The sequence below is a fragment of the Photinus pyralis genome, unplaced genomic scaffold (assembly GCF_008802855.1).
Source record: "Photinus pyralis isolate 1611_PpyrPB1 unplaced genomic scaffold, Ppyr1.3 Ppyr1.4_LG7, whole genome shotgun sequence".
In the NCBI taxonomy this organism is placed as follows: domain Eukaryota; kingdom Metazoa; phylum Arthropoda; class Insecta; order Coleoptera; family Lampyridae; genus Photinus; species Photinus pyralis.
In genome coordinates this window covers 42,132,150-42,144,219 of record NW_022170738.1, presented here as the reverse complement: position 1 = coordinate 42,144,219, position 12,070 = coordinate 42,132,150, and the positions used below count along the sequence as shown (strand labels likewise).

Here is a 12,070-nt window from a genome sequence, read left to right as displayed (position 1 = left end):
CGATCCAGTCGTATGCCTCAATTGCAACGGTACTCATCCTGCAAACTCAAGAACATGTGAAGTATATAAAAGAGAGCTACAAATTCAAGAGATAAAAGTTACCCGTAAGGTATCTTATCCGGAGGCAAAACGAATGCTTGGAACCGCTGTTACTTCAAATGTTTCGTACTCAAATGTTACTACACGCTTAACCACTGATACGCAACCCAACTTGGTATCTGAAATTAGAAAAATAGTTAAAGACGAAATCAAAGAACTTACCTCCACCTTAGTTGAATATGTAAAACAATCGATGCCGAAACCAAACGTATCTCCGTCTCCAATAGAATTACCGCATGGAAGTGCTGAAGGAGAAACAAGTAGCCGATCGAAACCTGGGAGGATTGAAAACCTTTCTCAGCACTCCCATTTGACAACCGCGGATCCTGTTGATAAGAGGAAGCGAGATGAGGATAGTTCAACCCCATCTTCACCAATATTAGACGAAGAAGCGTTAGATATAGAGAGAAAACAATATCTTCAACAAAAGAAGAAAAAAGGATGGCCAAAGGGGAAACCTAGGAAAATCTCTCTCTAGTGTTGACATCCACGCGTGATATATTTACTGTGATAATCTACCTACAATTTGTATTGAGTTACCAAATCTGTGATATCCCTATTTCTTGTATGTGTCTTTTAACTTATATAAGTTTTATTTATTTATATTTAGAGCATTTTAATCTGTTAAAAGTTTTAAACATCTATAAATCCGAAATGTACAAATGTATTGTAAGGTGGAATTGTTACGAAGTAAACTATTTGTGTCTGTTGTGTTCAAAAATTAATTATTACTCTGTTTGTAGTCGTCCCTTATACACTGTGATTTGTTACATATTAATGTTATTTATTCCACTGTTTTCTCTATTAATCTTATCTTTAAGAGCATACACCTATGCTGATCGCACAAACCTAAAACAAAATTCAAACTCAAAATCATACAGTGGAACTGTCGGGGTTTAGCACATAACCAAAATGAATTGAGGTTACTCATTCAAGAGCATAGTCCGGTGTGCATCGCTCTTCAGGAAACACATTTAAAACCTAGAAGTAAACATACAATTAAAGGCTATAACTTGGTAAGAAAAGATTTTGACTCACCGGAAAGAGCGTGTGGAGGTGTAGCGTTCGCGATCCGCCAAGACATACCATATAAAAGAATCAGAATCGATACAAACTATCAAGTCGTGGCAATAAAACTAGAAATTAGTGGAGGTTTTACCGTCTGTAACATCTATCTTCCGAACACAAATTACAATGTTGGCGAAATAAACAAAATAATTAATCAACTACAAACCCCATTCGTTCTTGTTGGTGATTTTAATTCCCATAACACCGTCTGGGGTTCAAACTCGAGTGATGCTCGCGGTAAAGAGCTGTTAAATTTGATTGAAGATAAACACCTTATCATATTAAACGATGACTCGGCAACATTCTTTAACGTAAGGTCGGGAACGTTTGACACGATTGACTTATCAATATGCTCGCCGATCATTCACAGGATCCTGAAATGGGAAGTAGCAAGTGATCTATTCAACAGTGACCATTTCCCTATTATCATCACAGTTCGAGGTGAAAATCCAGTGGTTAGATCCACAGAAAAGTTCAAAATCCGTCAGGCCAATTGGAAACGCTTTTCTGAGCAGTTAATACCTCCAAATGAGAACGAACTAAATCTTGAGACTCTAACTGCGGCAATATTAAATGCCACAGTCGGTAGTATACCAAAATCGAAACCAAGGGTGGTGACCAAGATGGTCGCATGGTGGACATCGGAAATAAAAGAAAAGATATCTATTAAAAAGAGGGCCTTGAATAGCTTTCGACGTAATGCCACGATCGATAATCTTATTGAATTTAAGAAGCGCAGAGCAGAATGCCGTAGAGCAATTCTCGAGGCACAGAGAAGATCCTGGCAACAATATGTAACAACTATTAACCCATCCACTGCATCTAGTGAAGTCTGGAAAAAAATAGGAGCAATATCTGGAAAAACCTGTCAAAGCTATCCAACATTTATCAGAAGACTAGACGGTTCGGTAACTAGTAACCTGCCAGAAATATCAAATATCCTAGCAGAGCAATTCTATAGAGTCAGTAGCTCGTCAAATTACACTGACACTTTCCGACAAATAAAGTCTGAAAAGGAGAGAGAGTTGCCTAGCTTTGACACAGACGAAAGGTTTGATTATAACTTACCGTTTTCACTAGAAGAACTGGAAGCTGCCCTCCGAAAGACCAAATCTTGTGCACCTGGATATGATAATATACATAACGAAATGCTTCGACACCTGAATCCTGAAACGAAAGAAAGTCTTTTAAATTATTACAACTCTTGCTGGCAAAAGTGTACTACAGAATGGAGAAAATCCATAATTGTTCCTATCTTAAAACCGGGTAAAGACCGGATGCTTGCAAAACACTATCGACCAATAAGTCTGACCTCCTGTGTAGGAAAACTGCTAGAACGTATGGTTAACGAGAGGCTCCAGGAGGTTCTGGAAGGAAACGGGATATTGGCATCGTACCAAGCGGGGTTCCGAAAAGGCCGGTCAACTACTGACCATCTAGTTTGGTTGAGTAATAAAATATTAAAGGTTTCGATGCCAGGGAACATCTGGTGGCAGTATTTTTCGATATATCGGGTGCATACGACATGACTTGGAGGCACGGAATCCTGGAAAAAATGTTCAAATATGGACTACAAGGGAACCTACCGAAATTTGTGCAATCCTTTATGGATAACCGAAAATTCATCGTTAGGATTGGTGATGTTTGTTCAGACGAGTATGTGCTAGAAAATGGTGTCCCACAAGGATCAACATTGAGTTGTTCTCTGTTCGCCATTGCAATTAATGAAATAGCCATAGGGCATATGGAACAGGTCAACCGATGTTTATATGTCGACGACCTTATGGTATGCTGCAGCGGAAAGACAATTGGTGAAATTGTACGAAAACTACAGAGATCTGTTAACCTTGTGTCTGAGAATGCAAATGCGGTAGGTTTTATCCTATCGGACGAGAAAACGAATTGCGTGCACTTCTGCAGGCTCCGTAAACTCCATTATGGGCCTGTACTGTCCTTGAACGGTCGACCTATCAACGTAACATCGGAAGTCAGGTTTTTGGGAATGACTTTCGATAGCGAACTGAGATGGTCAAGTCACTTGGAACGATTGATCACAACATGTAGAAAGTCACTAAATACACTACGGGTGCTTGCACACCACAAATGGGGAGCAAACCCCAAAACTCTTCTTGACGTATATAAAGCCCTGATATTGTCACGAAATGACTACGGGTCGTACGCGTATTCTACATGCTGTGATACAACGTTAGGCAAACTAGATAGAATTCAAAATCTTGCCATACGGTACGCCCTAGGTGCTTTCCGAACTAGCCCTACTAATTCCCTACACGTTGAGGCTAATATACTACCACTTCCTTTTCGCCGTAAGCAGCTGATGGTTAACTATTTCTACAAAATTCTGATAAATAGGGAACATCCGAACCACCAGGAATTTGTTGAAAATGTAAGAAGGGGGCGTCTTGATAGGTGCAGACCTTTGGGCATCAGGGCAAGGGAAGCGATAGCAGAACTTGATTTGTCAGACCGGGAGGTCTTGCATCTGTCAAAGACAGCACGCCAGACCCTTGTGAAACGGAGAATGTGGGAGTACTGGGAAAGACAATGGGCAAACTCAGAAACTGCTCTGAGAAAGGTTAAACCGAATTTAGCACCAATGTTTTTAATAAGTGCGGCAAGAATTGACCTGGTGAGGATATACAGATTGCGACTGGGATACACTGCTATCACACATGAATATTTACTTTCTAACTCTAACCGACCCCAGTGTGAAAACTGTGAAGTGGATCTGTGGTTAGAACACATAATGTGTCAGTGCCCACGCTACGAACAACAAAGAAGGCGACTTGACATTTGTGCAACAGTAGAGGCAAACTTAACAAGTGAAAAGTGTAGAAATACGCTAATCTTTTTTAAAGAAATAGGACTCCTTAATAAAGTCTAATATTTTTAACTTACCTCGTAATAAAGGCCAATAGCCTCAGCAGCTGACGCCTAAGGAGGGGTTTTAGTGGGTATACCCAATATTCGGGGGAGCCCCACACTTTGTGCGTAAATGCATTTCCCCTCCTAAGAAAAAAAATAAAAAAAAAAAAAAAAAAAAAAAAAAAAATACATAGTGCACAGTTGCCCCACAATAATTTGGAAAACCTCAGCACTCAGCAGCTCTTTACTTTTAAAATATATACAAGTATAATATGTATTGTTTCATTAAACAGTTATGTACGAGTTCAATGATATCACTATAAATTTCACAAAATTTCTCCCTCATTCTTGTAACTACACAATGTTTTAAAATAACGATTTCAACGTTTTAAATAAAAAATGTAATCGATAGAATAAAAGTGTTAGCTAAAAGCTTTTAACAACCGACAACTAAATTATATCCGAAGAAGCCTGTCATAGAACAAGGCAACGGTAAAACCATCAAAGACTACGCGATTTGTCTCACCTACCTAAACACATCGTCAAGATTTGTAAAATACTGTGGTTCATCAAAAACGTCAATTAAATTTCATTTATTGACTTTCGGTATAATTCTCATTTTGTATTAATTGGTATAATTTTTTATTATTTGGGAGTGCAATCGTCGTCAATCAGCTACCTGATTTAGTTCTGCCACTTGCGGTTTTAGTAATAAAATTTATCAAAAGAAACGCCGCTTGATTCACTAAAATATATTCTTTAAGATCGAAACGATTTCCTGCTACTTTGATAACGATAATTATTTTGGAGAACTTAATCTGTAATAGCTTCAAGATATATTAGTCTAGCTCTAATAACACCGGTTGATTTTCTCACAAACGTCGCCGCCCTATACATATTTAGTCCGCTCATTATTAACTGGTCACCGCGTTTTATACAGGAACTTTATCTTTACGATAAAAAGAACAAATGAACTTTCGTTACTAATAACTTCACTTCACAATGCATTTTTCTTCCGTGGTATCCATGACGGTGGCAATAAAAACCCATATTCACAAGATATTGAGTTACCCCCTTCGAAATAACAATAATAAAAGTATGAATAATAATATATTCACCCCACATTATGTGGGAAATTGCACCCCACGACTAGCTTATGTGGTTTACATGGGATTAGCCACTAGCTTTTTACCATGGCATATTGAATCTGTTAAAGATATTAAACGATTTGATTTATATAACGCGTGCCCACCATTAAAGTGTTTGTAAAGGAATCACGCTGTTTGAAGTTCTCACACCATTGGCCTCATAAAAAATTGTAATTACATTATTAATATCTTCATAGCAAGGCTTTTACGGTGCTGAAATTGCAGAAACTTCGTTATGATTGTTTTTATTGTAATTTGGAACTTAATAAAAGTGTTGATGAGATAAAATAACAATAAAGGCAGTTTAATATTGCATTGCAGTCGAATTTATATGCAATGCGCTAAATCTGACGAGGGTGTGGCGTTTTCTTCGTGATAACGGACTGCTAGGGCGGGTGTTCTAGTCAATTAAAGAAATTTACAGGCGCAGTTTATACTTCTCGGAATTTATTTGCATTACAATTGATTTTGAATCACAGAACTATGAACTAAACGATCACCTCCGAAACGCGTTGTTACAAAGTTTGCCTTACGTGACTTCTTCAAGTTCTCTATCAATGAAATTTATCGCGAATCGAGTTAATAAGGTGAAGATGGCGCACAATACAGAAAGTGTTTAAGGATAATAGAGTTCTTTTTGGAAGCGTGCGTCGTCATAGAAACGAAAGCAGGGGAAAGCGAAATTATCATTTTTTTATGGTTATTAGATTTTTCTAAAGTACCAAGTGCGTACTTGTAAAAAAGTGCGAAAAGTTTTAAATTACGACCTCTCGCGGGATGATTTCATTTTATTTAAAAACTCCTTATCGCGTATAAAGGGCTTTTTATTATGTACGGGCGCGAAAGTTCAATGTTAAATTGGTTCCATTAAGTTTTATTGTAAAATTTATGTTAAATTCTAATGAAAAAATTGTTATATTTGTGGCATTGTTTCATTTCTTTTATTTCGTTAATTACCTATTGGGGATAATTTACGGATAAGAACAAAAAATGTGGTCTTTCATAAGCATTTGGGGTTAAAAAGCGTACACCAATATTAAATCTTAAATAATTTTCGCAATATTGGTGTGTTTATTCCATTACGCTTGCCTCTTTGTCACTATGAATGATCTAATGGTGTTATACAGGCAATACAGATGCAAATGACTAAGTTTTGGCAAGAGACTAAAATACCGATTTATGCAATATAGTATGTTTATGTGACGAACTGAATCGATTATTACATGGGAAACTAATGTCATAAAAAAATACCTTAACTACTCTAATGGTTCAAAATAGTGGATAAACAATACCTACATTGAGAAGGAACTTGTCCATTCATGACCACCTAGGTTTATGCAAAAGTATACATGGTGTACCATTTAAATTTGGAAATTAAGAGCTACATTCGGTGTTGTGTTTTTTTGTGATCAAGATGGCAGTTTGCAACAGGCTTTGTTACATATACCTAAGAGGTGTGACTTCCCTTCCATGAACTGAAATAGAGATTTTAGCAGGGATTTTAGATACGACTTGAATGCTCTACAACATTTTTTTTATTAGTAATTCCCAAGATAAATGTCAAAATAACTAGATCAAGTTCGTGGTCACGATTTACCATAAATTTCCTTTAATTTGAATTTAAAGATAATACACCACACAGAACGATTTTTATACGCAATTTACCTTACATAGTCAAGATGGACCCATTCATTTGGAGATTTTCTACCTGGAACTGTATGAACAATTGACGCTGATTTTTTTCTTCTTTCCATGGCTTCATAAACGAGAAAAGTTCTCGCAAAATAAACAGCCTCAAATTTGCCTATCGGATATTTATAAGAAATCAGATCCAAATTTGTTCTTGAACTAATTATGGGAACTACACTTTATTCAATCACAAATTATGACCATTTTTTATAGATATCTTTGTCATAATAAACAAATCGTTATCCCTGTACCTCGTAAACAGAATTATATCGTAGGTAGCTAATGCTGGTGACACAATACTAAGTACGGAACAGGGTCCTTGCAATGATATGCAAAAAATAATCATGAAGCCATACATTAGAACTTCCGACACTAAAAAAGGCTTCGGCGAAATGTAGAGTTGTATGGTGTAGTTTTTTTTCCCTGTTTTTTTCGAACGATCAATCCCGATGTTTATTATTTGCAAGTACATCTTTTATTACCATTAAAGTGTGTAACTAATACGGGTTCTTGACATGAGTTTGAACGTTAATTTTATTCACAGGAAGGAGAAATTTGTTTAATAAAGCAAACGTGTTTTTTTTACTACAGTACTTATGTTTACTTCAGTGTTACGTATTCCAACCACCAAATTTAATCCCCTTTTGTTCACTAACTGCTACACGGCTGAAACTTATCGTATCGAAAGAAAAATCAACGCATTTATTTAATCTGTCCCTGACCGACTACGTATTTCACAAAAAGTTTTTTTTTACGTCGTCCTCTTACACCTTTTTGGTGAGACTTTAAACTCGCGGAACTTGCGTACAAATTAATAGTTCGCACTTGGATTATCTTAGATAGAGTTTTAGGCTCTGCCCAAAACATACTTTGACAAATTCAGCAAAAATTGGCGTATCAACGATAACTACGTAATTATCCCTTGGTAGTTTCCGGCACGAATTACTATTTTGTTCAAATGTACCGTTAAACTTTTCCACAGTTCAGACGCGAAATAATCAAAATTTGAAATGGGAAAACCAACTGACCAAGCTCTAATTTGTTAATATTAATTTTCTTTAAAGATCACGCACTGGTTACAACCGTCGTGAATATTTTTAAAACTACCCTCCAAAACTAAACTCCCCGATCCCCTATTTAGATCAGTCATACCGAACATTAAAATCTAAAATTTGGTATGTCGTTCTCACAATGATTTGAGGGTAGTTTAAAAGGATATATTAGGACTTAGGAGATATTTAAACAATTCATACTGTATTTATAATGTTATTTATTTAAAAAAATATTTGTTTGTGTTATTATTGATAGTTATTGTATATCTAAGGACATTATTTTTTAGGATTGTTAATTTTGAAGACTTCGTGGGCGGTTTCGTCCATTTTCTAGGGGGGGTAAGTGAATTCTCCTCATACGATGGTTGAGCTTTCGATAAGCCTCACTTCTTGTATAAGTATGTACCAAAGCTGGTCTTTCAAGGAAGAAACGACAGAATTTCACCTGACTCTTGAGATCAATAAGTGAGAAAATCTCTCGATACTATCGACAATCTTACGTTTGTTGTTTTAGTAGGATGGTTTCGAGCAACAGCTTCACAAATTCAAGAATCACAGAGTCAACATCCTGTAAGAAAGCATCGGATGGAAAATACTCATTGACGTCATATACCATTGAACGCATGTCTTGCAAAAATATTGCTACAGCATCCTTGATCACCCGCAGTCGCTCTTTTTCAGGATTGGTTCTTCTCTAGCTGTACCAGACACCAGTTGTACAGAATTTTTTTCCAGACGGCGCCCCGAAAACAAAGACCCCTTTGGTGGCTGAGGCATCGGTCAATTTCACAAAACGTTATTTTATCGCTAAAGCGTTTCTCAAGGTGGCTTTTCACTGTTCTGATGCGGTTCACAAGTTCATTTAAAATGAACTGATATTCCTCCCTGTTTTCAAGCTCGGAAATAATATATACACTCTATACTCTCACTGATGTTTTTTTTTGGCTCAAAATGCCCTCTTTTGAGTCCAGTGGTTGGTTTAGATCTACCATCAACTGCAACGAGGTCATTTACAGTAGCAAGACGATGTATAATTTGTTGGACCCATTGATCCTCTCTACGTCGAGTTGCTTCAAGCATGGTTTCCCTCACGCCCAGATTTTCAACTACGTGGACAACATTCCGTCGAGACACAGAAAGTTTTTTTAGAGCTTGAGAAATTCTCCAGTGATTTCGTTCCCATACCCGAAGTTACTTCGTTCGCGCACACACCTTCGAAAGACTAATATCTGGGAGATTACGACGTAGCACCACCCTTATTTGCCCCTCATACAAACTGTGTAAACGATTTTATGTCTTTTTTGGGGGATCAGGTTTATTGTGTAAGTGTAGAGTCCATTGCAGTTCCGGAAGGCCGAACACGGCATGTTTTAGTTCCTGCGTTTATTCACTTTTTGCATCCATATCTAATCAGCTTCCTCCAGCCTCTTGTGCTAGGAGTCCTTCGGTCCATGTTCGTCCACTTTTCATTTGGCGTCAGTCGTGTCCAACCCAACTTGGATAGAGTCGGAATTTTCGCTAAATTCAGTATGAAAACCTGAACCTGAAAACCTGTAGGCAAATCAAAAAAACGTTCTGCTTGAAGGCGTTGCTAGTTTGAGGGATACTGCATATTTACCGGTTCGCGAAGGATTAAAATGCCTTCACTACGTCGTCGGGACACTGTTTTCTTCCCGTAGAAAACGGAGACGGTGTCACCGCCGCACCAGTGCTCGCGTGAAACACCGGGAGGGTTACTGATCCTGATGGTCCTGAAAAAGTTGATAATTTATATAGGCATGTCCCGATAAAAATCACAGCATCAAAACGTTCAACAAGACTTACCGAAATAGTGTGCAATAGGTGTAGTAGAGTGCATTGAGATGTCTTGTCAAGGGATAGTAACTCCCGGGTTTAATCGCCCATATTTTATCTCTAATTAGGAGTTAACCATAATTCGTTTATTAGCAATCAACGTGAGTATAGGTGAAGGAGGTTCCAGCGACATATGAGCATGGCGCCAGAACTTTAGGAAGAAGGGTCAAAGTGCCAATTTTCATAGCTTTACTCAAAATTGTGAGCTTTACCTCAATTTAGGACCTAAGCCCCCAGACTATATAAACTGAGAATGAGAACCCTATTTCTGACCGAATGAGTGTTGGAGAAGAAATTGTAGCAATTTTTGTACTTTAAAAACTGACATTTTTTAACAAAACGCAGTTTCGGATTTATAGTGAACATAACCAAAACAAGTGGCAACATTTCGCGGTTTTTCCAGCGCTGCAAAGTTAGCATAGAACTTTCGAATTTAGCGATTTCTAGTGTTAGATCTGACTGGCGTAATTAATTTACGAAGACCTACAAAATGGCTTCTTATTAACAAAATCGGACATCTTTAACCGTTGATTTGTTTGCTTAATTCCCACCCTACGAATCAAACAAGAGTCAGAGTAATAAATTAAATCCCCCATACGCTTCCGTTTCCGCGAAATTAAACTGCCCTCATGCCAAATTCGAAGTTGTAACGAAATAACCCTAATTTGTGCATTATCCAAATCACCGACATCTAGTATCCAGACACCCGGAACATCAGAACGAAATTTCGAAAAAATTTAAACGCATATTTAGAGTTACCGTTACAAGTCGCCATCGGTCGCCGCAGTGACCACCATGGCCATTGTGATGTTGCAAGCGGTTAGTGACGTCGGATGTTGCAATTTTAACGATTTTCAGTATATCCAAATATTCATCTGCATTTTTTCCATTTGCTATCGATGCCTATTTTGTAAACGGTCAGTACCCCAGACGGATATGATTTTTTCTGAACCTGGGTATGAATCAGACTTTGGTGTCAATTGTCCTGAGTAGGTGCTAGGTATAGATGGTTCTGGTACGAATAGTGCTGAATATGAATCGTCGATTCGAACAGTAAGGGGTTAAACCCATTGTTCTTCAGTTCAAAGAACTCAGTTGTCCAGTCAATGTAATTACTTCTATATCCTCCAACTTTAATGGAGTAATTAGAATTAAATGCAAGAGCTCTGGATAATAGAAGTTCAGGTCTGTTAAAAAAATGTCTTGACGGCAACTACAAGCAACAATTAATTGAAAGTCATGTATACAGCATGCTCTGTGCTTACATATCGCAAACGTATAGAAATCTCGGTTACCTACCGACAAGGAATAATTAGGCAGTAACGTAACGCTATTTCTGGGGGATGATATTTTCTGCCGCGTCGAGAATATATGAGTAATGTTTAAAATAGAAATAATTCAACTATTCAAATATAAAATATATCAAACGCTCGCAGAACGTAATTTTTGGCCGATAATTCTAACCTGTCGTAAAAATGTCGCGAGAAATTTTAATGTCGTTGAATTATAGCGAAAGAAATTAAAGTTGGCGAAAAGCGGCGACAATTTCATATTCTCAACCGCCGGTTCTTTATTGCTGTATTCCTTGCTATTACATCTTTAATATTACTCTGAATTATGCGAAATGTCTTTTTGTGACTCGCCGAAATTCATTCCTCGCTTGGGAAATGCAATTACCAACTTGAAATTGAATGGAGAGGAGTTGGAAAAAGTTGCGAGTTTTATTAATTTACATATATAGGGTTCACTTTTTTTGCGTCATTTATTTAACGCGCGAGCTTTTATTGAACGAATTAATATTGAAATGATCACCTTACAAAATCATTGAAGGTGTATTCTTCATTGTGGTGTGAGCTAGTGGAGTAATGGGTGTTATATTGAGGGAGTAAAATCATAAAGCGAAGAAATCTAAAATTCAGTGGAAAGGCATAGGGAAACGTGTAGACTTGTTAATGGCACATTGTCCGTTAACGTACGAGTGCTGCGAACGCTATACGGGCGGTAACGCCGCCTCTTCGTTACCACCGGAGTGACACTGCCACCTCACACTCCCTTGTTAGCGCGGGGCTCTACTCTGATATCCAACCTGGCGCGTTTTACATTCAATGAAGATATCGTCGGAATAATAAGCTAAATGGACAGCGGGTCGAGATTTTTCTCGAGACAGATATTTATCGCGCCTATTTTTTACCTATTTGGAAAGCCGTTCTGTAACTAGAACGCTTTATGAGCCTGTTTGCTTTTCTATGAGAATCAGAAACAGTTACCATTGAATTC

At 37.6% G+C, this 12,070-nt stretch overlaps 1 long non-coding RNA gene across 1 annotated transcript; it reads right to left on the bottom strand.

The window, feature by feature from the left end:
- Positions 1-1,038: 1,038 nt before the first annotated feature.
- Positions 1,039-1,425, bottom strand: LOC116175691. The gene is made up of 3 exons (XR_004146341.1): positions 1,334-1,425; positions 1,138-1,235; positions 1,039-1,080 (listed from the first exon to the last, which is right to left on the bottom strand). It is a non-coding gene; the product is annotated as an uncharacterized LOC116175691 (long non-coding RNA).
- Between the last annotated feature and the right edge of the window lie 10,645 nt (positions 1,426-12,070).